The following is a 26,427-nucleotide window of genomic DNA, read 5'->3' on the forward strand; positions in this document are numbered from 1 at the left end:
GATCTGCTCCAAATTCCTCAGTATGATAAATGACATATAATAGTACAAAGTATTATCACAGGGTTTTGGTATGATGTTCAATGACAGTCCCAAAGGAGACTTCAAAATGAGTCACCTGCATACTTTATAAGTGTATAGCAATCTTATCTGTCTTCTTTCTAGAATAATTAAAAGTGGGGAAATCAATATGTAAATTTTGAAGATATGAAATAATACCAAATTTGAAGCTTATGTATCATTTAAGTTCTAGATGAAGAGTATATTTTCAGAACTTTGCTCCAGAAAAGAAACTTTATTTTCTTACTCTAATGTGATTTTTTTTATCATGTCTGCTGTATTTAGTCTTCTATAGTATCTTTCGTATATTTTGTGATTCTCATGCCATATAATATTTGAAAGTATAATTAGCATGTTTAAATTAATTTTTTTTACTTCTGGTTTCATTTTCATTTTTTCTACTGAATTCTAAGACTTACAGACTTCAGCAATACATATACAAAATAGATTTTCCTAGAGAAATTAAAATAATAATAAATGAAAAACAGAAGAGGATACAGAGGAAAATCCTTCAAACAATGGAAAATAATATAGAAGTAGGAAGTCCAAGAGTGGTAGGTCACATTTTTCTAAAATATATTACTTATATCCACTTATCTTTTCTCTGTTATTTAGTAATCTTTTTTTTTTTGCATTTGGTTATCCCTTTATGAAACTATTTTCTGCAAGTAGTGTCATTTCTCTTAGCTTGATTTTTTTAAAGGCTATTTATTGAGAGAGAGAGAGAGAGAGAGAGAGAGACAGAGAATTCCAAGAAGTCACCAGGTCTCAAATTCACAAATCATGAGATTACCTGAGCCAAAATCAAGAGTCTGATGCTCAACCAACTGTGCCACCCAGGCACCCCTTGATTGTTCTCCTAACCAAATATTTAATGATAAAATAAACCACCATAGCATTCACCTTCATATGTAAACATAGGAAGAAAAGACTATGATACATTAAATGACATTCCCAAAGTCCTATTACTGTCAGAGAAGTATGAACTGTTGCTAAGAACCAGATATACCCTCACCGTATAATTACAATAGATTGAAACAAAGAGAATTAAAGTTCCATCCTCGCAGGAAAAATTTTTAGCAATAGCCATTTTATATTAGCTTATTTGCCAAAGTAATATTTACTGTATGACTAATACAGTCCACTAGAAAGGTTGACCCTTCAGTCATAATATATTATGGTAAGTTTTATAACGCGTGATAAAATATCATATTAACAAACAATGCCTACTTCTTAAATTTCTAATTTACTCTTTATGGTCAGATGCATTGCATAGGACATGAAATTTATTTCATAACATAAACAAAATAGTAGCAGGTTCTACATGCTACTATTATCAAATGTAAAATAATGAGAAAAAAGAGAGTGAGAGAGTAGAGAGAGAATGAGGGAGAGAGAGAAGAATATGTAACATTTCATTTTTGAAAACAATTTTGAATTAAAGTGGATTTTATTTTTATATTTTCAATTCTGAGTTTTAATTGCGAAAAGTGTTACCGGATTCAAATAAATAAGAAGGCAGTGACTCTATATCATAACAGAAGGAATTTTGACTTTAATGGCTGGGAACCAGGATGTTGCAATCACGGAAAATCAATATGAAAAACCATGGACACAACTGGTGTGCAAGTAACTAATTCATACTAAAATTGATGGTTGTAGGAACCTCAGGCACAGATGAAGGATATTGTTCTCTTAGACATAATTAGGATTGTTTAATAGGGAAAATTAACATCTTTGAAGTGATTTACTGAGAGTAGGGAAGCATACCTCAGACATAACAATAATTACCCTTAGGTAAGTGTTAAAGTGTATTTAAATCGTAGAATTATCATTTGAATTAGCAGTGTCTATTTATGCTCCAATCAGACAGTAATTCTTCCAGCTATGTTATTTCTGGAATTTTAGCACGAACAAAAATAACATTCAGATAAATGCTCTAGGTCTGTTAACTTTTGTAATAGGAATACCATCAAATTAAAAGGTGTACATGCCTAAATGAGCATGTTGAATATAAAGTGACGTAATACAATCAAATTTTCTTCTCAAAGTTTATGTCTTCTCTCTGCATTATTTCTAAATTGAATTAAGTTTTTGAAGATAATACCATAGTTAAAATTCTTTTTTATGTAGTTTTTTCTTGGAATTTTAAATATATTAAATATTTATGAATCATTTTAAAAAGGGAGAGATAATCAAATGAGAGAAAAATACCTAATAGCATCTTTTCAAAGTTAATATTTAAAGCAGAATTGCATGTTAACCACACTGTGTCTTATTATTAGTATTATTGTTATTAACAAAGAGATGTGGGTCAAGAATTAATTGGCAAATATAGAGGATAATTTTTAAAAAAATGCTAAAATGATGATTTTATTTTTTTTTTATTTTATTTATTTATTTTTTTGGGGACAGAGAGAGACAGAGCATGAACGGGGGAGGGGCAGAGAGAGGGAGACACAGAATCGGAAACAGGCTCCAGGCTCTGAGCCATCAGTCCAGAGCCTGACGCGGGGCTCGAACTCACGGACCGCAAGATCGTGACCTGGCTGAAGTCGGACGCTTAACCGACTGCGCCACCCAGGCGCCCCTAAAATGATGATTTTAAATCACAAATACTGAAAAATATAGATAGAAAGAATTATAAGTAGAATTTTTTTTCAAGAATGAAATAATTTTTCTTAAAAATATTAATGGATCCATGGAGCTCTTTCAATAAAACCTGTAATTTTGAAATGAAAGCTTTTATGTCTTATCTTTTAGAGTAAGTTTATCTGTAACTTAACTTTTATATATGAAATATACTGCAAACTCATTTTGAAAAAGATTTTAAATATAATCAAATTTAGTAAGAAATTTGTGGCATCTGTAATTTGTTTACATGGCATGATGCCATTCCTGGACGTCTTTTTTAAATATGTTTAGACATTACTCTTTTTTTAGATAACTTGCCTGTATAAAAAAGAAAATGCAAAGAAATGACCTTAATCATTCAGCAAATATTTACTAACATCTATTCTGTGGAAGTCACTGAAGTGACCACCATGAACACAACCAATAAAAATCCAGTACCTCAAGGCCACTTTTTTGTTTGGGTAGAGAAAGCGATAGGATCAAATTGGACCAAATCCATTAGCCACCTAAACATGTGCCTTGTTTATCTTGGTCATGTTTTTGACCAAGTGTATAAGCAGAAAGAAAGCATACTACTACCCTAATTGTTGCTTACAGCTATATGTTGTATGTAAACATTTACCCCACTGCTTTACATCCATTAGGGAAGGTGGTGTGGTAGATTTGGGCAGCTCAGTTTCAGCTCCAGGCTTTGTGTGGGTATGAGGTTATGGTTTATGTCTCGGGACTCACATTATAATCTTATGACCAAGTCCTGTCTGACTCCCATCCAGCCACCATGGCATCACTTCCAGTTTACCCGTCTCTCTATTTCTTCCTCACTTCTGGCACCTAAAGATATAAATGCATGCTGCCACTTATGAAATATGGGTAAATTTGATGTTAGTATCACACTCCTCTGAAAATGATTCAAGAATATGACAAATGGCACGTTCTTGCACTTGGAGATAAAAGGAAGTTAATCCAAGCTGTGTCATGTATTGTTGTACTTACATAAACCCTTCAAAAGTACATATAAGCCAGAAAAAGCATAGTGGCAGTGACAGAGAATTCCCCAAATCATCATTTTATTTAATTTCGTTAGTAAGAATAATCTCAAAGTTTGAAGAGAAGCATGAAAAGTCTTTATTACACAAAAGCATAAAATGTGTATTGCTTCCTTTTATCACTCTGTGTATGGCAAAATAGTATCTCTGAAATATCACTGCAACAGCAGTAATACTGGTAATGCAATTTCAGCTTTAATTGTTTACCATAATGAGACAGAAAATGAATATATAAAAACATTTGCCAGCATTTCCTTATCATTTCAGCAACAGATTTTCTTTTTCTTCATATTAGTAAAATGTAGCCAAGTTCAACAAGCTGACCATTTCAATTTCTCACATTAAATTTTGTTTGCTGTTTTATCCTGCTGCTGTCTCATCTCAGTAGCTCACAGTCAAAACTTAATGGTCTGTAGCAAAGCTCAGCCCCAGAAATCAGAATCCTATCAATGTTATGTGAAAGAATATCCCATTAAAAAAAGTATCATGCTGCCTTATGATCCAGTCTTTTAATTTCAAAATATCTTTGCCTCACCAAATCTGCTTCTTCTCTACCAAATATCACTAATTATCAGACATTATGTATGATGAGACTCCTTTCATATGTCAATAAAATAAAATTTACTATCATTTGACGGTTTTTCCTCCTTGTTATCTCTCAGATCCATTTTGTCCCATATATGCTGAAAAAATTTCTCAGGATTAATTACTTCAAGCCTCTATGAGCTAAATTAAGACCTGTATAGAGGCAGATGTCTGATCAAAATCTCTGAATGCTCATATGGCTTCAATTGTGGGTAAAGAAATCAGAGATTCCTGGAATTAAAAAAAAAATAGGTTGTTTCTGTTCATCCAATTTTCTAAATGTCATTAAGATCAGCTATTAACATTTCACAGATAAAACGTGAAATGACCAGTACTTATCAGAGGAGAATCAGAGAGTATATTAACCATGTAACAGACAAAAAAGATCCACAGGACTATTTGGTAAAAATATAATGAGTTAAAAAATCAGATCGAGGACAAAATACACAGACCATCAAGTTGATATATATGGAGGAAAAGTCAAAACAGAGGGATGCAGTGGTTTGTTTTCTTGCCACCAGAAGTGTGACGTGTGAGGTGAGCCAACAACAAAACACGTAGTTTAATCAAATAGTATTCAGATGCCTATGAATGCTGAACTGCACACATATCTTGTAAAAGTGCACTGAACTTGCCACCCCATCCATGATTTTCACATTATTTTTATTCTGTAAAGTAATTAGAAACTATGGGCTGAGGAACACGAAATTCTATCAAAGTATTATGAGAAAGTCTGGATAGGAATCTTGATGGGTTTCTACTGAAAATAAGAAATTAGAGGTGTGTAATGAAGGGTAACTTGACCTTGCATGTTTAAGAAGCTCTTGGGAATTGCAAGACTATTTTGTCTTCCCGAGCTTTGATCATGGACTGATGAAATAATAAAGTAAATGTTCCACGAATACATATTTCCTCACTTAAACTGCTGATGACATTGTTGTATGGAAAGAAGTGTGAGCAAAACAGGGTAGGCGGATATATTAGTGGATATATTGGTCAAAATTACATTCATCTGCCAGCTGGAAACAAAAATATACTGCTGACAGTCGAATTTATTTGTATCATAAAGCTCAGGGTTGGTGTGGTAGCTCAAAGTTGTCACTAGGAATTCAGGCTGTTTCCATCTTTTTACTCTCTCACCCTAGGGGCTTGGTCTCTCACCACATTCCTGTGGTTTTATGGTTACATGTCTCCTCCTCCCAACCAAACAGGAAGAAGCAGGAAGGGAGAGTAAGGAATGGTCATCATCTGAAATAGGAAATTGAGCTGCTTTTCCAGAAATGCTTATCTAATTACGTTCAATTGGGCAAAACTATGTTTCATGGTCTCATATGCTTTACATAACACATTGCCACCCTAAACAAATTGGGTGTTATTTTGGCCAGAAAAAAAATACCAGGTAGTAATAAGATATTTGTATTAGAGTATCCAGTAAGAGATTCCACACTCAAATAAGATAATTGAGGAGAGACCATTAATTCTCGAGTAATGGTAAGGGGAATCAAAGAGAAACGATAAAGAATTCAAGGTCAGAAATAGCAGAAAGTTATTACTATGCCAGATTGAAGGAAACAGAGGGAGGTGTTATTGTCCAGAGAAATAGACCTGTATTTGTATGGACAGTATCCTGGACAGGAACTCTGTCAATCTACAGGTTAGCGAAGGAGGAAAAAAATACCACAATATCACTGTCTTCCCACCCCTGATCTCTTGCTGGTGTCTGCCATTGTCAAATCCAACCAGAAGACAAAGGGTATTGAACTCAGTTAAAATAGTCCATAAAGTGACACCTCCCGGGGGAAGGTTTGAGGGGTGGGCAAAGCATGATGCAAAAAGGAGGATGTAGATTTGAAGGGGTAAATGGATAATAGCCAGTGCAATATCCAAATACCATGTAAAATCTGCATGAGAAATTTTGACTGAAGAAAGATTTAGGGAAATAAATTCCTTCAATGGAAACTAAAGACTGGGTATGTTTTGAGTTCAAATGGATAGTTCAATTTCTTTGTCCAATTAAGATGATTTTGGTAAACTGCACTCAAAGCAACCTACAATTCTTTATTTAACATTATCACATATACATTTAAGTCATTATTTGTGTATTTTTCCCCAAACTTGATTTTATACATTGCAAAAGAAGAGATTATTCACTGCTTGGCAGACAAAATTCTAAGATGTGTCCCCAGATTCCCATCTGACCAGGAAACACACACTTCTTACCAGTTATTCAATTGACCAGTAACCTGAGTGCTACTATGATGGTATTTTGTGGATGTAATTAAGATCTCAAATCAGTTGACCTTAAGATAGGAAGATTATCATTGGTGAGCTTCACTTAATCAGGTGAGTTCTTATAGGGGTCTGAACTCTTCCGGTGAAAGATCCAAAGTCACAGAAATTCTACACATGGGATAGATTCAATGTAAGGCAAATTTTCTTTTGCCAGCTTCTAAGATGGAGGGTGTAGATGCCTCTGAGAGTAGAACACAGCCCTTGGCTAACAGAAAGCAAGGAAACATGACCTTCATTCCTAGATCCACAAGAAACAATTCTGCCAACAACATAAATGAGCTTGGAAACAAATCCCAAACTCTAGATGAGAACCACAATAGGACCAAAATTTAGCTATCACAGCCTTATGGGAATCTCAGAAGAGATTCCACTTATGCTGGGCCCATTCCTAACCTACAGAATGGAGCTCATAGATTGTGTTGTTTTAAACCATCAAGTTCATTACACAGTCATAGTAAATACATACTGCTACATCCACAAGTACAGTGACTGCTACAGGAGAGAAAAACAATATTGAATAAATAATTTTTATGTAGGAGAGAATGAAACTGTAATAGCAACCTTATAGATAATATAATTCTGAGTTCTTACTTTGCAGATAAGAGAACAAAAGCTCAGAAAAGTTTATATATCAATAATCAGACAAGTTAAAAATAGCTGAACAGCCTGACCAGATGATTGTGAACTCCCTCTGCACTTCCTGCTCCTGCCTGTATGCTGCACATTGCTGTTTATCCAGGTTTCCCCTCAAAAAACAGTTTCTCAAATAAATACCATGGCACTTTCCATGATTCTTAACCAGCAAACTGTTAGGAGTCTTGGAAAATAGATTTTTCACATCACTTTTAAATTGCTAGAAAATGGAGAATCCACTAAATTTATGTAGTGTAATTTTATTTCAAACACATTTATACAGTTAGCCTCCATTTCTACAAGAGGTATTGAAGAAAATATTGAAAATTTACAGTTACATATTAAATCTGAAATGTTTTAAAATATGTTTTAAGAAAATAGAATCCTAAAAATATTTTAGATGCTTTCCATTTTATGAAATGGATGATGGCATTTTATAGGAACATATTTAATTTGAGCCATTCTAGAAATAATCCATGTTTTTTATTATTCTGTATTATTGGTATAGCACTGTTGAGTATGTCCCACCCACAGAAACAAAAGTAAATAAATAATAAAACACAAACAGAAACCTTCCATTCAATAAACTAATAGCTACTCGGGTGACATCTTATGTCTCTTTAAATCTAATTATATAATTAAAATGTTAGCTTTTGTATCAGTTTCTAAATATAAACATAACTTTTGGTTAACTTTAATTTTAGACTTTTAGAACGAACCAAGGGACATCTAAAATTTTTAATACTGAGACTTTCTGAAAAGTTATATCTAATTTAATATGAAAAAAAATGTCTAAAAATGGTATTCTAGCAAGTCAAACCCAAAGCATAATATTAATTCAAATAAAATTATACTTATAGGAGCTAACATTTTATTAAGTTTGCATGCAATTGTAATATCTGGATTCTGTAGTCATTGAAAGCAATTATGGAACTTAAACTTATATTGTAATTATATTTCCAAATCCTAAAGCTCAATTGGAAAAGTGTCCTTCAACTAATTCCTAAAAATAGTGTGCTGTATGAGGCTTCTTCCTAAGCTAGTTGTGTTAAATAGAAGTATTTGATTTAATTATATAGCGTGCCTTCAAATTTAAGCAATGAAGAAAAAGATCTTTATTTCAATATATATTTTCTAGAAACTAAGAACACTTAAAAATTTCAATAATTTTTGGGATGTACAAAATCATCCAGGATTTTAATTGAAAATATTTTTAAAAACAAAGCTTGAAAATCAAGAGAAAAAAATTTCAAATACTAGATTTTACATTAGCAATACCAGTAAAAGATAATGAGTTAACTGAAATTTAAGGATCTTTATTGCAAGCAAATAATTGCTTAGCAGACTTTGTGTGGGAGTATATTGCATTGTATTGGTGTCTAACTTTATTGTTTTCCTATATTTGGACTACTAATTTTGTAAATTATCTGTAAGTTTCATTTCCCAGCAAGTTCATCAGTCACTTAAATAGCTTTAATTTCTCTTGCAAAGAATTAAGATGGAATTAAACCAAGAAAAATTTCCTTTTACATTGGTAAAATTCAATTAACCAAAGTAAAATATATGTATCATTTATGTATTCATGTGTGACTGAATTTTGTTGTCTTTTTTTTTGGTTAATTCCCATCCCTTGCAAGTATTGTAATTTACTATTTTATTATTTTGGGGGGGAATGTAAAGAGAAATATAAATTTATTTAATTTCAAAGATAAAAATAACTGTAAAAATAAGGACACTAAATGAATATTACTCAGCTTAACATAAACAATAGATATTTATGACACATATACAAACTAATGCCAGAACTCTAATTCAAAGAGATTATAGTTGTCTACCTCATATTTTGATAAATTTATGATTTATAAATGCATGTAAATGTTTAAAATAAGCAGTTTTCAAATTTTATGTACCCTAATCTGACATCCTTATATCCAAGTGGACACCATTTAGAAATGGTCCCGATTTATATTAACTGAACCTCTGTGCCAGCTGGCATTTTGTTCTTCTTTTCTTGAAGATTACTTATATATTTTGTCCTCTCCTCCAGTAAGGCTGTGAATTCACTGAGAGCTGAGACTTGGTATAATACCCATTTATCTACCAAAATATGTATGTTGGGTTGCACACCATTAAATACTCAAGAGAATTTTATATTTTAATTGGGTGTGATTATCAAGTAATGAGGCAAATCCACAAATGTTTTGGAAAGAAATTAAATAATTTATACATGCTATTTATGTAAATAGATGGACTCAGGAAAAAGGGACATATTTAATTTTTTATTGATGAAAGTAATACTAGATGGTGTAGAGTAAATCTAAAAACTCAGTGCCATAATATATAAAAATGTAATGTATTTTCTCTTCATGCAATTCCCCTAAGGGGTATTTCTGAATAGGTGGCTCTCCTGAATGAATGGAATTTAAGCAGTAACTCAGAAACTAGTCTTCCTCTATTCCATTTTGGTGGCTTTCCCCTCATAAAGGTCTTTAAGCCCTCTCAAAATAGTTACTGGATTGGGAGGGAAAAAAAAAAAAAGATTGCAGAAGACATTCCCATTTGCCAGTGTCAGCACCCCAGCCTAGAATCATACTTCCACTCATACTACATTGGTGAAAACTAATAACATAGTCATTTTGACTCAAGGGGACCTCAAAATGTAGTTTTACCTTAAGAAATGAGCACTGGTAAACTGTACCATAGTTATTATGAGTTTCCTCAGAATGTTTTGAATTCCATTGTGGAAAACGATGTAGAATATACTTTTAGGAACTTCTGTGAATTTACTTCTTAGGATAGGGTATCTTTACCTATGGATGTAGAGGAGAATTTTGTTTGGAGAATTCTTCTGATAAAGTGTGTCCTCTCCTGGGAGACTATTACTCTCTATGCTTTCTTATGAAGAGAGAATTATTTTCTCCAGCACTCTAAATTTAGAATATCTATTCTTTCTACATAATTCCACCTTTAAATATGTGAAAGGCCCATATTATAAAAGTAATAGCACTAACTACTTTTATTAGTCTTGTTTCATTCTCTTTTTAATCGTGGACATGATGAAATAAGACAAATTACTCGTGCTGTTATCTGGAATAGTGATGCTTTGATAAGAGTCTACCTTGAAGTTATTCTGCAATTAGAGTTTTGTTTTTTTTTTTTTTTTAGAGAGAGAGAAAGTCAGGGGGAGGGGGAGAGGGAGAGGGAGACGGAGGGAGGGAGGGAGAGAGAGAAAGAGAGAGAAGAGGGAATGAATCCCAAGCAGGCTCCTCACTGTCAGCACAGAACCCATTGCAAAACTTGAACTCAGGAACCCTGAGATCATGGCCTGAGCCAAAATCAAGTGTTAGATTCTCAACCAACTGAGCCACCAAGGTGCCCATGCAATTAATATTTTTAAGAAGAACTATTAAAAAATCTTTTTTACTTAATAGGGAATGATAGAAATCATTGCTATACAAGCTTTTATTTATGAATTTGCTATTGGTTTACAGGGTCTGCATAGAATCAATGAGTTTTACCAGAATCTAAATTAAGTAAGTCACTAGTCAAACTGACATTGTTTTCCATTTCAAGACTTTCTCAGTGAAGGATTGAGTACACTGATTCATCTTCTGGTTTAAGCCTCTTACTTCACTGTGGTTCTCCTTTTTGTTTAATATCCATTTAATTCTTTCAGTTATAGAATTTTTCTTTTCACTGCCTTCTATCTTTGTCATGTGATTATTTCAGCTACAGAAATCAAATTCCTAACTTAGCATTTTCTAAACCCATTTTTTATTATGTCAGTATGTTCTACTCCATGGATTTTATTTTGAAACTTGGAACTGGCATGTAATATGCAGAGCATTCCTTAAAATGGTGACATAGGGACAATGAAATTTATTCCCTTTTTTGATTTTGTGCCAGAATTCTCAGTAATTAAAAGTGCTTTGATGCTCCTCTAACGGTGAGTTAAAAGGCTCCCTATCTTCACACATACTCAAAAAGGAAACCAAAACAGAGAATCATTAAAAGATAATAATGTTGCATTTATATATTTTCCTTTTTCCTCCTTTTTGCATTCTTTTGGATTACCCATTTTTATTCCATTTCTATCCTGCTAAGTTTTGTTGTTTTCTTTTCTGTTTTGTTTTGTTTTGTTTTCTTTTCTTTCTCTCCTGCACTTCCAGGTTTCTGCCTGGGATCATTGTTCTTCCTGAGGCACTCTATTTTCTCTCTTTTAGTGAAGATTTCTGGCAAAAAAAAATCCTCAGTTTATGTTTCTCTGAAAATTATTTCATTTCAATGGTTGAATATTATTTTCCTTGGGTATGCTATGACACATTGGTAGGTTTCCTTTCAGCACTTTAAGGTTGTCATTTCTTTACTTCTGCCTCCCAGTTTTCCTGTTGTCAGTCTTCTTATTGCTACTTTGAATAGGCCTTTGTGTATGTGTGTGTGTGTCGAGGGGTTTTTAAGATGTTTGCTTGCCTTTGTTTCTCAAATATTTAATATTACATGCCTATGTGTTGTATTGGGACAGGTTCCCTGGGTAATGAACTTGTAGAGATACGTGTGCATCAGATTTATAAAGGAATACTTCTGAAAATAGCTGATCCCATTTAGATGGGGCAAACACTTAGCATTCAGAGAATGGTGCTTCCCAAGATCCTGTCATCAATAAAAAAGGAAAGACTAACTGGGAATATGTGTTTATTCCAGTAAAGATGAATTTCTGCCATTTCCAGCTAGAAGGGTTCTGATGTGGCCAATCTGCCCACTTAATAGCTGGTTGGTCTCTGAGGGATGAGGCCATATATAGGGCATAGCTTTCATTTTTTTACTGACATGCTGAACACTGAGCAGTAGCAGTAGATATATCAGCTTGTCCATGTGTGTTCCCATGGGATTGGGACTTACACATAATGTCCATTGATGGCACTATGGCTACTCCACCCATGAATCCATTTATCTGGAACTGGGGTGGGCAAGGACAATGGATACAAAGGTGAAAAGGATGGCTGACATCAGCTGGATGAGTCATTCTACTTACTTGGTTTCTTAGTGCTTCTGCTTTGGTAGCTGTTTTCTGATGGGCATTCATGTGCAACACGAATATCTTCATACTACATGCCCTCTCATATGTGAATCCATAGGTTTCCTCCTAAGACTTTCTGTCCCCAAACTGCTATTGTTTTTTTCATTCCAAGACTCTTATCAACCATTCAACCATTTACTATTAACCATGTGCCCATTTACGCTTAGCTAGGTTCTACAACTTCTTGAGTGAGTAGGAGCTTTCCTCCCTTGGCAAACCCAATTCTTCACTAAATGGATTATTAGATAATCCTAGGTGCTGATTTGTCAGGCCAGAGGGGATGTGAATATACTTCCTTACAGAGACACAAGTAATTTCCCTATGCATCATGTTTGTATAATAACTACTTGCTTCTAATAAGGAAGAGTGAGCCATATCAACATATTCAAAGGACTTGGGGGATTCTATGAATTCAAGGTTTTCAAGTTCCTATGTCAAATCTCAGAGATCCTGTCTTTCCAAATCATATCCTTTACCTTGAAATAAAGACACGGCACAGTTGAAACTTCAACACTTACTATAGATCTATTACTTTGATAATTATAACCTACACCTGATCTTTAGTTTTTTTTGTCTGGCTCAACTTCTCTCCCAAGATACTATTAATATAATAAAAGTTATTAATATAAGATCCATATAATAACTTATAATATAGGAATTATAACTTGCAATGTGTCAGATACTATCCTGTATTTTACCCTCATAAAAACAAAATAAAACTTTTCACAAAGTTAAATATTCCCAATACCTATGTTTAAACCAAGCAACAAAGTTACTTAAACAAACTAATTGAAGAATTTATGAAACATTGTTATTTAACACAGCTAGTAGTTGTTGAAGACATTATTTAACCCAGGTGTTGTGACTCTAAATATTAGTCAAGAAGCTAGTCATGAGCTACTCGAGGATGAGCCTTAGACGTCCTGATGGAGAAGCCCAACTAGAGCTGCCCAGGGACCACCCCATTCTACCCAGTTAGCAGTTGGTTTGTGGTTACAACATCCTCGCAGAAAGGGGCACCTGGGTGGCTCAATCAGATAGCATCAGACTCTTCATTTTGGCTCAGGCCATGATCTCAGGGTTCATGAGATCAAGCCCCAAGTCAGTCTCTGTGGTGACAGAGCAGAGCCTATTTGGGATTCTCTCTTGCTCTCTCTCTCTCTCTCTCTCAAAATAAATAAATAAACTTAAAAAAAAATTTCTGGCAGAGGAAGAGTTAAATTTGTTGTGCTTTTTGCTCTTGTGTCTCCAGTTATTATTTGACCTATGTTTTTTTTAATGTTTATTTTTGAGAGACAGGGAGACAGAGTGCAAGTGAAGGAGGGATAGAGAGAGGGAGACACAGAATCTGAAGCAGGCCCCAGGCTCCAAGCTGTCAGCACAGAACCTGACACGGGGCCGGAACCCACAGACCCTGAGATCATGACCTGAGCCAAAGTTGGAGGCTTAACCAGGCCACCCAGGCGCCCCATTGACCTATGTCTTTAGAATAGAAATATGGGGCACCTGTCTGGCATAGTTAAGTGTCCAACTCTTGATTTGGGCTCAGGTCATGATCTTATGGTGCTAAGATCAAGCCCATTTCTGGCTCCATCCTGAGCGTGGAGCCTGCTTGAGATTCTCTCTTCCTCCTTCCCTCTCTCTCTCTCTGTCACCCCTATCCCCACCCTCTCCCCCTCCTCATGCATTCTCTCTTAAAAACAAAAAGGAAATAATGTTACAGTTTCCTATTTCACGCAGCCATTTCAAATACATCTTGGGAAGGACATGCATAATTGGTAATTAGTATATAATATAGGCCTGTCATTCAAATGTTGGGACCCTAGGACTCACTCAAAAGAAAAATTGATATAAGCCCACATTCCACAGTTTCCAGGGCCTTTTTCTATCTTAACTGTCCCGCTCCCCTCTTGGAGCATCCTTTAATAACACTTTGCTCTGCGTTCATTTCACTGTCCTGCAATTCTTTACTGGGGCAGTGAAAAGAACTGAGGCTACTTTCCTTTTCCATCTAACTCTTGGTAAGATATAAAGGCCTCATTTCTGGCCACTGTACCATGCTTCCTTTTACTAGATTCCTGTGCCCAGGTTTCCAAACACCGTCTTTGCATGTACAGAGATAATTCATGAAGTATATAATTATTAAATCATACTGAATAATTTGCTCATGTCAGACTATATACCACTCATTTGCTCTCACTTTCCAATATGAAATATTTTCATGCCAGTACCTTTTCCTTTTCTTACTTCAATGGTTGCATAATATTTCATTTTACAAGCAATAATATCCTTAGTTTTTGGTATAGCCATTAATAACACATTAAACCACTATGTTGGTTTTTGAGTACTTGTGCACTATATTTATGTTTATGAGATTCCTGCACATTGCTATCTTTAGCAACAGTTCATTTGTTTGCATTATTTTAGCATATTCTGTTGTATAACTGTACCACAATTTATCCATTCTACTGTTGATGGACCTCTGGACTTTTTTTTTTTCAATTTTGGGCTATTATAAATAATGCTTCTATGAATGATTCTAGCACATGTTCTTGATAAACATATGTACACATTTCTCACTGATAATACAAGAAGTTGTAATATTTTCAGTGGATACTGCCAGAGTTCTGCAAATTGAATGTAATAATTTTTGTTCTACCAGCAGTACATACGAGTTTCAGTGGCTCCATGTCCCTAGCAGGTCCAAAATAAATTTAAAAAATTAATTAAAAAAAAACTTAAAGAAAGGTATCCAGAATTATTTTGCAAGTCCCTGAAGACTAATGATGGTTTTTTACTTTAAATGATTATTTATTTTTGAGAGAGAGAGAGAGAGAGACCAACCACACATGGGTAGGGGAGAGGCAGAGAGAGAGGGGTACAGAGAATCCCCAGTGGACCCTACAATGTCATCTCAGAGCCCTATGTGGGGCTTGAACCCAGGAACCAAGAGATGATGACCTGAGCCAAAATCAAAAGTTGGATGCTTAATGGACTGAGACACCCAGGTGCCCCCTGATAAATAATGATGTTAAACAATTTTTCAAATGTTAATTTACCACTGTATATCTTTTGAAGTGCCTGTTGAAAACCTATATCCATTTAAAAAATGACTACCTGCTTTTTTGTATTAATTAGTATATAACTTGTTTCTTTTAATGTAATTTGGTTTTGAGTTCTTTGTCAAACATATATAATACAAATATCTTCTCCCACTCCTGGTTTGCATTTTCAGTGTTTTAATTGTGATTTTTTTTTTGGTGTATAGAAGCTCTTAATTTTAATGAAGTTCAATTTATCAGTGTTTCTCTTTTATGATTAGTACATTTATGTGTGTGTGCATATGTCCTGTTCAAAATACATGTACCCAAACCAAGCTCATTGAATAGTCAGTCTCCTGTTATTCTAAAATTTATATGTCTTTGTCTTTCGCATCTAGAGGTACAGTCAATATTAAATTACTTTTGTTGTATGGTATGATTTAGGGGTTAATATTAATGTTTCCCACATTCATATTCAAATTGACCCTAGTTAATTAATGAAAAACTCAATTTCCATTGGATTGAGCTTTTTCTTTTCAATTTTTGTAATGTTTTATTTATTTTGGAGAGAGAGAGAGAGAGACAGAGAGACAGAGCTTGAGTGGCAGAGTGGCAGAGGGGCAGAGAGAGAGAGGGAGACACAGAATCTGAAGCAGACTCCAGGCTCTGAGCTGTCAGCACAGAGCCGGATGCAGATGTGGGGCTTAACCCCATGAACCTTGAAATCAGGATGTGAGCTGAAGTTGGACTCTTAACCAACAGAGCCCTAATTAAAAAAAAAAAAAAGAAAGAAAAAAAGTTTTGTTAATGTTGTTTTTTTTTTTTTTTTATAGATTTTTTTTTTCCAACGTTTATTTATTTTTTTTGGGACAGAGAGAGACAGAGCATGAACGGGGGAGGGGCAGAGAGAGAGGGAGACACAGAATCGAAACAGGCTCCAGGCTCTGAGCCATCAGCCCAGAGCCTGACGCGGGGCTCGAACTCCCGGACCGCGAGATCGTGACCTGGCTGAAGTCGGACGCTTAACCGACTGCGCCACCCAGGCGCCCCTGTTAATGTTTTGTATTGAGCTTTTTCTTACATTAGGGCTATCATTACGCTTGTTTCAATCATACATTTTTTTCTATTTATCTTTGCATCCAAACTGTCTTTTTTTTTATTTTTTTTTTCAACGTTTTTTATTTATTTTTGGGACAGAGAGAGACAGAGCATGAACGGGGGAGGGGCAGAGAGAGAGGGAGACACAGCATCAGAAACAGGCTCCAGGCTCCGAGCCATCAGCCCAGAGCCTGACGCGGGGCTCGAACTCACGGACCGCGAGATCGTGACCTGGCTGAAGTCGGACACTTAACCGACTGCGCCACCCAGGCGCCCCCAAACTGTCTTAATTGTCATGGTTTTATTATAATTTTGCACCTGTGTGTATAAATCTTCCCACCTGATTTTTCTTTAAGATTTTCTGGCCTATTCTTTGAACCTTTGTGGTCCCTAGACAATTTAGAATATGCTTATCAATATCCACCAAAAAATGTTTTTATTGTCTTTATACAATTTTGAATAGGTTGAATTAAATCTGTAGATCAGATTGAGAGAGTATTCGCATCTTTATAATGTTGATTTTTGCAATTTATAAAATCCTGACCTGGGTGATTTTATGATACCCCCATGGTGAGATCTGACCTAGTCAAAGTAAGAATGAAGTGAATATCTCGTACCTAAACAAATATGTCCTATTATTTTTCCTTACATAAAAGGCACTCAGTAAATGTTTGTTTAATGCCATTTATTTGATAATTACCACGAGTGTGCCTGTATTATCTCTACCACTGGGAATATAAATTGGAAATAGGAGTACCTGAAAACCAGAACAAACACCCTTCTATCTCCATAGGAGGTAGTCAATAAAGAGACAAAAGGCTCTTTCTTCTGTTTTTCTCCATATGCTGGATACTTAAATTGAGTACGTGTCATTTGAATTTCATCATTTAATAATTACCTCCTTGAGAGACAGCTCAAAGAAGCACACTTTGACCGTGATACGTGTTTCTTGACATATACATGTAGTTAACGTCAAAGGAATATAATTTAACCCACGCAGCAGGGCAGAAATATTTGATTTTCAGTTTTAGTGTTTAAACACAGTACAAGAAAAATTAAACTGGTTGAATTGAAATGATTGAATGAAGAACAGGAAAGGAAAACTGAGGCTATTATCTAATAGTTAAAAGAATATTCCATGGTGGTAGAAATTTCCAGGAAGTAGTTCGAATTTGTCTAATTAAAATAGAGACAGGAAAGATGTCATTTTCCAAATTCTCATTATGAGAGGGCTCTGTATACAATTAATAGGTGAAATCTTGAGAGAGCCATACATGAATAGAAGAACAAGAGAATACAAGGGGAAATAATTTGCACAACCTCTGGATGAAAAAAAAAAAAAAGGCAGGGAAAACATCATAAAAAGAATAGGCAAATTTGGGAGAGGACACAATGCCTGCCTCCCTGAATTGGTACATGAGAAAACGAAAGAATGTGAAACATTAAATAATAATCGTTAGCCTTATGGAGTTTCCTCCCTCTTGGGATTTTTCATTTGTTACCCAGTAAATTCAGAGTTCTAAAAAATTTTATTTTCAAAACAGTCTTCTCTGTTTATCAATCGTTTGTTTTACTCCAGGTGATGCCACAAGAGAAAGAACACTGTGGCTTGCCTGCGGTGAGATGTTGAAGCCAAGGGGAGTGAAGCAGAGACCAGGGGAGATGAGCCAGACAAAATGCTGACTTCCGTATTTTTGCCCTGCAAAAAAAGATAATGTCTCTATTTCATGCATATTTATAAAGGAGGAAATGGTGGTATTTTAAACCAGACAAATAGTTTTATTTATAAAGAAAACAATTTAACTCAAATATTCTTTTTGGAAGTTAAACCTCTGGAACTATCTAATATTTTAATTGCTGACTTCTCTTTACAACTAACACTTTATTTTTACCCTCTCATATGATTCCAGAGCAGTGTTGAGAGAAATCTTTATCTCAGTCTATGAGATGGACTATATTATAGAATTGTGTAGAAGGCATGTAGAAGGACCAGGTCAGTAGAAGTAAAATTTATAAAATAATTCCTATTATACTTATCAGATATATGCATTTCATAAGCACTCATAACCTGCACTTAATGTACATTTAAAAACTTCTAATTTCCAGTCCTATTGATTTTCATATACCTTTCTTTTTTTTTAAGTTTACTTACTGATTTTGACAGAGAGAGAGAGAGAGAGAGAGAGAGAGAGAGAGAGAGATTGAGAATGAATATCCCAAGCAGGCTCCACACTGTCAGCACAGAGCCCAGTGTGGGGCTCAAACTCATGAACAGTGAGATCATGACCTGAGCTGAAATCAAGAGTCAGATGCTTAAATGACTGAGCTCCCCAGGCACCCCTCATATACCTTTCTGTCAAATCATTTAAAGAAATGAATATTTAGTGTGCATTTCTAATTTCAAATTCATTTCCCAAACAGGAAAATTGTATAATTATATGTTATATACATTATATAAATATGATTACAAATAAATGAGATACATCAATTTTTATATAATTTTCTTGGTATTTGATGGTGGGCGGAGGGTGGGAATGCTCATTTAAACATATAAATTTGAGGGGCGCCTGGGTGGCGCAGTCGGTTAAGCGTCCGACTTCAGCCAGGTCATGATCTCGCGGTCCGGGAGTTCGAGCCCCGCGTCAGGCTCTGGGCTGATGGCTCAGAGCCTGGAGCCTGTTTCCGATTCTGTGTCTCCCTCTCTCTCTGCCCCTCCCCCGTTCATGCTCTGTCTCTCTCTGTCCCAAAAATAAATAAACGTTGAAAAAAAAAATTAAAAAAATTTGGAGGAAAAAAACCCAAAAAACTAAAGTAAACTTTATACTTCACAGCAAGATGTGGCCATTAAAAAATATTTTATTTCCTAGAATTCCTATACTTTGTCTTCAGAACAAGATAAAACTATTGTAACCACAAAAATCAAAGTCTCCTTCTCTTGAGTTCTTTCAAGAGTAAACAACTCAATAAAAAGTAACTCCTTGCTATTTTTTCTTTCCTAACATCCCTGGAGAGGAAGACAGCAAAACAGAATCCTTGCTCATTGATCTCCAGTTCAATTCCCAGCCTCCCACCTCCAGACAAGTAATTAAAGATACGGTTTTAGCAGCTTATAGTGTAAGTGGAATCACGAAACCTGTGAGTCACTGTCAATTATATACATTCTTAAACTGAGTGAAAAGATATGGGGTCTTCTTAATTGGCATCACCTCCATTTTGGTTTTTGAAACTTATTGCTTAATCCTGCTAATTATTTTTAAATACTTTATGTTGAATACTCAATTTGAGTATTTCAAATACTAAAGCCATCCAGACTTAACTTGGGTATTTTTTTATATTGTATTTATAAATAAATAGCTAGTGTAATTAACAGTCCTATTATATAATCCATTCTTTTGACCCTAAACTAGTAAATACTAAATTCTCAAATATATGAAGATCTATTTGTAGATTCTCTATTCTACTGAATCCGATTTCAGTTGTCAAACCAAATGAACAATTTACTTTAACATCTCATATTCTAGTATCTAATCAGGCTGCTATTTTCCCCCTACCACCACAAGGCCATCAAATATATAAACACATGTTACCCTTCATTTTTTTTTTTTTCTTTTAACTTCTTGGATATCATCACGCATTGTTAAACAGGAAATTAAGTGGTACGTTTCAAATCTGTCTTTAAACTTTTTCTGGTTCACAACTATGTCTTTCTGTTATTTGAAAAACAGCATGAACTTTTTTCCATCCCAAACATAATATCTATTTCACAAAAATGAATTTATCTTCCACCTTGCCTTTCATCTCCCAAAAGAAATTGGTCAGGCCCTTCCTATCTTTTTTTCACCCTTTGAAATGTTAAGAATGCTCTAACAGTATTTCTCAAGACTTACTTAATGGTTTTGTAGAATTCATCCCTTGAATCTTAGGAAACTTAACCCAACATTTATCTTTATATATTTAAATGTAAATTGAAATACGTATGTAGCAAATTGTGTTGTTCATGGGTATTCACTTTTCTTTTTATCTTTGCTTACACATGTCTTTGGTGCTGTTTCATTTGAATTGATTGGACTTTTCATGACCACTTGCCTCAGATTATCAAATCACTCTTAATTCTTGTATAACTTCAATGAACTTTTTAAAAAGCTATGTGAAGTGGATAATATTTTTTTACTACTTTCTAGCTTACAAGGTTATAGTTAAGAATATGACATCCATCTGGTTGTTTTTCCTTTTGAGGTCATTGCTGCCCCAATTTTTTTAATGTTTATTTATTTTTGAGAGAGAGAGAGAGAGAGAGAGAGAGAGAGAGAGCGCACATGCGCTCTCGCACACACAATGAGGGGTGCGGGGCAGAAAGAATCCAAAGCAGGCTCCAGGCTCTGAACTGTCATCACAGCACCTGATACAGGGCTCAAACTCATGAACTGTGACATCATGACATAAGCTGAAGTTGGACGCTTAACGGACTTAGCCACCCAGGAGCCCTTGCTGCCTCAATGTTTTAAAGACATTCTCTTTAACCTTAGATTTCCAATATGTTTGAGAATTTGCATAGTCCTTCAAAAGTCAGTATAATGTTAAGAATATGGCCTCTGACTCTGACACTCAATTGATTTACTTGATATGTCTGTGCCATAGATCCCAAAACCATAAAATAGTACTTAATTTATGGGATTACTGCAAATATTAAATGAATGTATGGAAAATGCTTCTGGCAGTGCCTGGCATGTAGTAAGTTCTATAAAAGTGTACTCTATGAAAATATTATTGCTATTATTATTAATTATTAATTATTATTCTGCTATTATCAGTCTAGCCTGGAAATTAGTGAACCCTTTCATTTGGAAAATTGAGGTCCTTTGTTTTTTCATCTCAAGAACGTCTCTATTATTTGATCAATTATTTCTTCTCTTTCCTGAATTTCTGCTATTTCACTATTCCTCTCCTAACTTTATTCTTCAAGTCTCACATATGCCCTTATAATTTTGACTTGTATTTTTCCTGTTTTATGAAATAAATCCTTCACCTCAACTTTGAGATCCAGTATTGTCTTTCTTTCCTTCAATTTATTTGGAAATATGGTTTTTAAATTAAATGCAAAAAGGCTTTTTCTTTGTGTGGTTGTAGCTCAGGTGAGTTTTTTTTTAATTGAGAATTTTAATCAGTTCCTCCAATATAACTATTTCATGAGGTGTGTGCTTTGACTGGGCTATCTTATCTTCCTGTCTCTCTCACTTATCAAGCCACCAGATAGTGATTGCTTTCCTGGTTGAGACACAGGTTGATTACTATAGCAGAGATTTTGTTCATAGTGGAAAGAAAAGCCATCTGGAACTTTTCTGCTATTGGTGTAGAAGAGAGCAAACTAAGTTTTTGGAACAAGTGCTCAATTAACATGGTGAGGGTGCTGGTTATGTGATACTTTTACAAGGATACTTCTCTACTCTTCCACTTGGGCTAGACTGTTTACTACTCATCATATATCAGCTGTAGAGGTTTTAGAATGCCCAATAAGCTAAGTAAGCTGTCCCATTTTTGTGTTTAAAATTCATTCCCTTTTTCTTGTTTATATAAAGATCTGCAACAATTATGTTCATTTTCTGGACTTTCCTCTGATTCAAGAGAGTAACTTTAGAAATTTAGCAAAGTGAGGAAAAAGTAGAATTTTGAGATAAAGTACATGAAATTTGTTTTGCTTTGATCACATTCTAGCTGTGTTACCTTAGATATGATTTTTCAATTCCACGACACAAATTTTCTCTTTTGTAAATTCATCCAACTTCTTGAACTTTTTTTTTTTTTTTTTTCATTTTTTATTTATTTTTGGGACAGAGAGAGACAGAGCATGAATGGGGGAGGGGCAGAGAGAGAGGGAGACATAGAATCGGAAACAGGCTCCAGGCTCTGAGCCATCAGCCCAGAGCCTGACGCGGGGGCTCGAACTCACGGACCGCGAGATCGTGACCTGGCTGAAGTCGGACGCTTAACCGACTGCGCCACCCAGGCGCCCCCAACTTCTTGAACTTTTAAGAGTTCTTGAGTTTTTAGGAGGGTTAAATGATATATATTTTATATTGTGTATGTAAGTTATTGTATTTGGTATTATTGTTTCAATAGAAGTTTATAAGCTAAAAGAGCATATATAGTATTTCACAATTTACTAAAAAATGTAGATTCTAGACAACTCCATATAAAGCATACTATTAACTACCAGATCATGAGCCTTAAGTAAAACATTTTTAATAATTCCAAGCTTTTTTTTTTTTCTTTTTGTTCTAGAGTAGCCTAGTCATTTTAGTAATTAAGCATCCAGGCCTTTTGGAATTTACATGGAGCTGGAATTGTCAAAGATTGTAAAAAGAAACAAAACACACACCATTTTGTTTCAAATATTTTAAACAGTTGATATCCCATTAATCTCTTATTTTAGTTGTTGTTTTGTTCTAATAAATTATTTTTGGTAAAACCATAATGTTTTCTTGTCCAATGGATTTTCCAATTTCTTTTCATTCTTAGAGTTTTCAAATGCAAAATTAAATTATCTTCAAACATTTTCAAATCTATACTCTGCTCAGAAAATCATAATACTTTAATAATCATTAATTTGTTTCAATTCACATAAAATAGTACCTCTGACTTTGTAAATGAGAGTTATGGTTATATAATTATCCATAACCTTGTTAAAGTATACTGTAATATTCTGTCATAAAAAAGTGCTTTAAACCTACTTAATGAAAAGATTTAGATACAATGATTACAGATTTAAAAATAACGAATATATATTTTTTTCAATTCAAAGTTATGTTCATTATTAAAAGAAAAAACATGCTCATTGACTATGATGTTAGTTGTAGACTTTTCATATATGGCCTTCATTATGTTCAGGTAATTTCCTTCTAAGTTTACTGAGAATTTCATAATGAAAGAGTCTAAATTTTAACAAACACTTTTTCTGCCTCCACTAGGATAAGCATGTGGTTTTTATCCTTCATTCTGTTAGTGTGTCATATCCTACCAATTGATTTCTTTCCTTTTTAATGTTTATTTATTTTTGAGAGAGAGAGAGGGAGAGCGTAAGCATGAGCAGGTGAAGGGCAGAGAGAGAGAGGGAGACACAGAATTCGAAGCAGGTTCCAGTCTCTGAGCAGTCAGCAAAGAGCCCAACACAGGGCTCAAACTAACAAACCATGAGATCATGACCTGAGCTGAAGTTGGATGCTTAACTGACTGAGACATCCAGGCACCCTATTAATTGATTTCTACATGTTGAAACATTCTTGCATCCAGTAATAAATTCCACTAGGTCATGTTATATATCTTGTTAATGTGCTGGTAAGTTCAAATTGCTAATCTTTTTCTGAGTATTTTTTCTTCTATATTCATCAGAAATAGTGGCCTGTAGCTTTCTTTTTTTGTAGTGTCTTTACTTCTAAGATCAAGAATAAGGTTAAAAATACTCACACTTTAGCCACTCTTATTCAAAATAGACTGAAGTCCTAGCCAGAATAATGAAGCAAAATAACTAAATAAAAGGCATCTAATTCAGAAAGAAAGAAGGAAAACTGTTTTTGTTTGCAGATTACATGATCTTATGTGAAGAAAACCCTAAAGACATCACCAAAAAAACTTGGAGAATTCATTAACAAGTTCACTAAAGTTGCATGATACAAAATCAACGTACAAATACCAGTTGCTTTTTTTATACACTTATGACAAACTATCTGAAAAGGAAATTATGAAAACAACTTCACTTACAATAACGTCAAGAAGAATAAAATACTTTAGAGTAAATTTAAGGAGGTAAAAGAGTTGTTTACCGAAAACTATAAAATACTTATAAAAGAAATCATAGAAGACACAAATGGAAAGTCCCCCTCCCCAGGGCCATGGATTCATGGTAATATTGTTAAAATTTACATATGAGCCAAAATGATCTACAGATTCATTACAATCTCTATTATAATCCCAATGTCATTTTTTTCAGAATTAGAAAGAAACCTCCCTAAAATTCAGACAGAACCTCAAAGGATTCTGAATAGTCAAAACAATCTTGAAAAAGAACAACACAATTAGAGATATCACCATTCCTGATTTCAAAATGTATCACAGGGCTACAGTTTTAAAACAGCTGATGCTGGCATAAAGACAAACATATAACCAATGGAACAGAATTGAGAGCCAGGAGAAAACATTCACTCATAAATGGTCTGAGAAATGTATGCTTCAAAAGACAAAACCTCAGAAAAAGAATTAAACAAAGATAAGCAATATGTCTAATAAAGAGTTAAAAATAATAATTGTAAAGATGTGCTCATTGGGCTAGAGAGAGGGTGGAAGAACTCAGACCTCCAAGAAGAGATAGAATATATTTAAAAAGAACCATAGCTGAAGGATACAATAAATAAAATAAAAATACACAAGAGGTAATCAACAGATTACTGGGTGCAGAATATATCGGTGATCTGGAAGACAGGGTAATGGAAAGCCCTCAAGCTGAACAGCAAAAAGAAAAAAAACTCAACATAAAGATGGGTTAAGGGATCTCTTGGAGAGTATCAAGTGAACAAACATCAGCATTTTAGGGGTCCCAGAAGGAGATAGAGGGGGCAGAAAACTTATTTAAAGAAATAATAGCTATAAAATTTCCACAATCTAGAGAAAGAAATAGACTTCCAGGTTTAGGAATAACAGGGAGTTCCAAACAAGATGAACCCAAGGAGGTTTAGACCATAACACATAATAATTAAAATGTCAGGGGCGCCTGGGTGGCGCAGTCGGTTAAGGGTCCGACTTCAGCCAGGTCACGATCTCGCGGTCCGGGAGTTCGAGCCCCGCGTCAGGCTCTGGGCTGATGGCTCAGAGCCTGGAGCCTGTTTCCGATTCTGTGTCTCCCTCTCTCTCTGCCCCTCCCCCGTTCATGCTCTGTCTCTCTCTGTCCCAAAAATAAATAAATGTAAAAAAAAAAATAAAATAAAATAATTAAAATGTCAAAGTTTAGAGATAAATGGGATTTTAAAAGCAGCAAGGGAGAACCATAAAGTTACATACAAGGAAAACCCCATAAGGTTATTAGCTGAGTTTTTCAGCAGAAATTTTGCAGGCCAGAAGTGATATACTGATATATTCAAAGGGCTTAAAGGAATAAAAACCAAACTTACAACCAAGAATATTACACCTGGCAAGGTTATTCAGAATGAAAGGAAAGATAAAGAGTTTCTCAGACAAATAAAAGTTAAACAAAATTCAAACTAAAGTCATCACAACTAAACTGGCCTTACAAGAAATGTTAAAGGGACTTCTTTAAGAGAAAGAGGAAAGACTATAATTCAGTGTAAAAAATATTATGAATAAAAACATATAAAACATGACAACATATACATAAAATGTGGAGGAGGGAGTAAAAACTAATTTTTTAAAAAGTGTGTTCAAATTTAAATGCCCATTAACTTAATATACACTGCTATATAATTAGAATGATATATATGTACATCATGTTAACCATAAACCCCAAAACTGTAATAGAAACACATACAAAAAAAGAGAAAACAAAGTATAAAGACAGAAAAGTCATCAATCACAGAGAAAGTGAGCACAAGAAAAAGAAACAGAGAACTACAAAAAAAACTAGAAAATAATTTACAAAATGGCAATAAATACCTGTTTATCAATAAATATTTTAAATGTAAATGGCCTAAATGCATCAGTCAAAAGACATAAAGTGGAAGAATGGAAAAAAAAAAAAAAAAGCAAGACTATGCTTGCATAGTATGCTACATAGAAGAGATTCACTTCAGACCTAAGAGCAAATACAGCCCGAAGGTAAAGGAACAAAAAAGGATATTCCATGCAAATGGCTGCGAAAAAAGAGCCAGGGTAACAATACTTAAACAAAATAGATTTTATTTTTTTTTTAATTTTTTTTTTCAACGTTTATTTATTTTGGGGACAGAGAGAGACAGAGCAT

This window comes from Prionailurus bengalensis, chromosome C2, assembly GCF_016509475.1.
Source record: "Prionailurus bengalensis isolate Pbe53 chromosome C2, Fcat_Pben_1.1_paternal_pri, whole genome shotgun sequence".
Taxonomy (NCBI): Eukaryota; Metazoa; Chordata; class Mammalia; order Carnivora; family Felidae; genus Prionailurus; species Prionailurus bengalensis.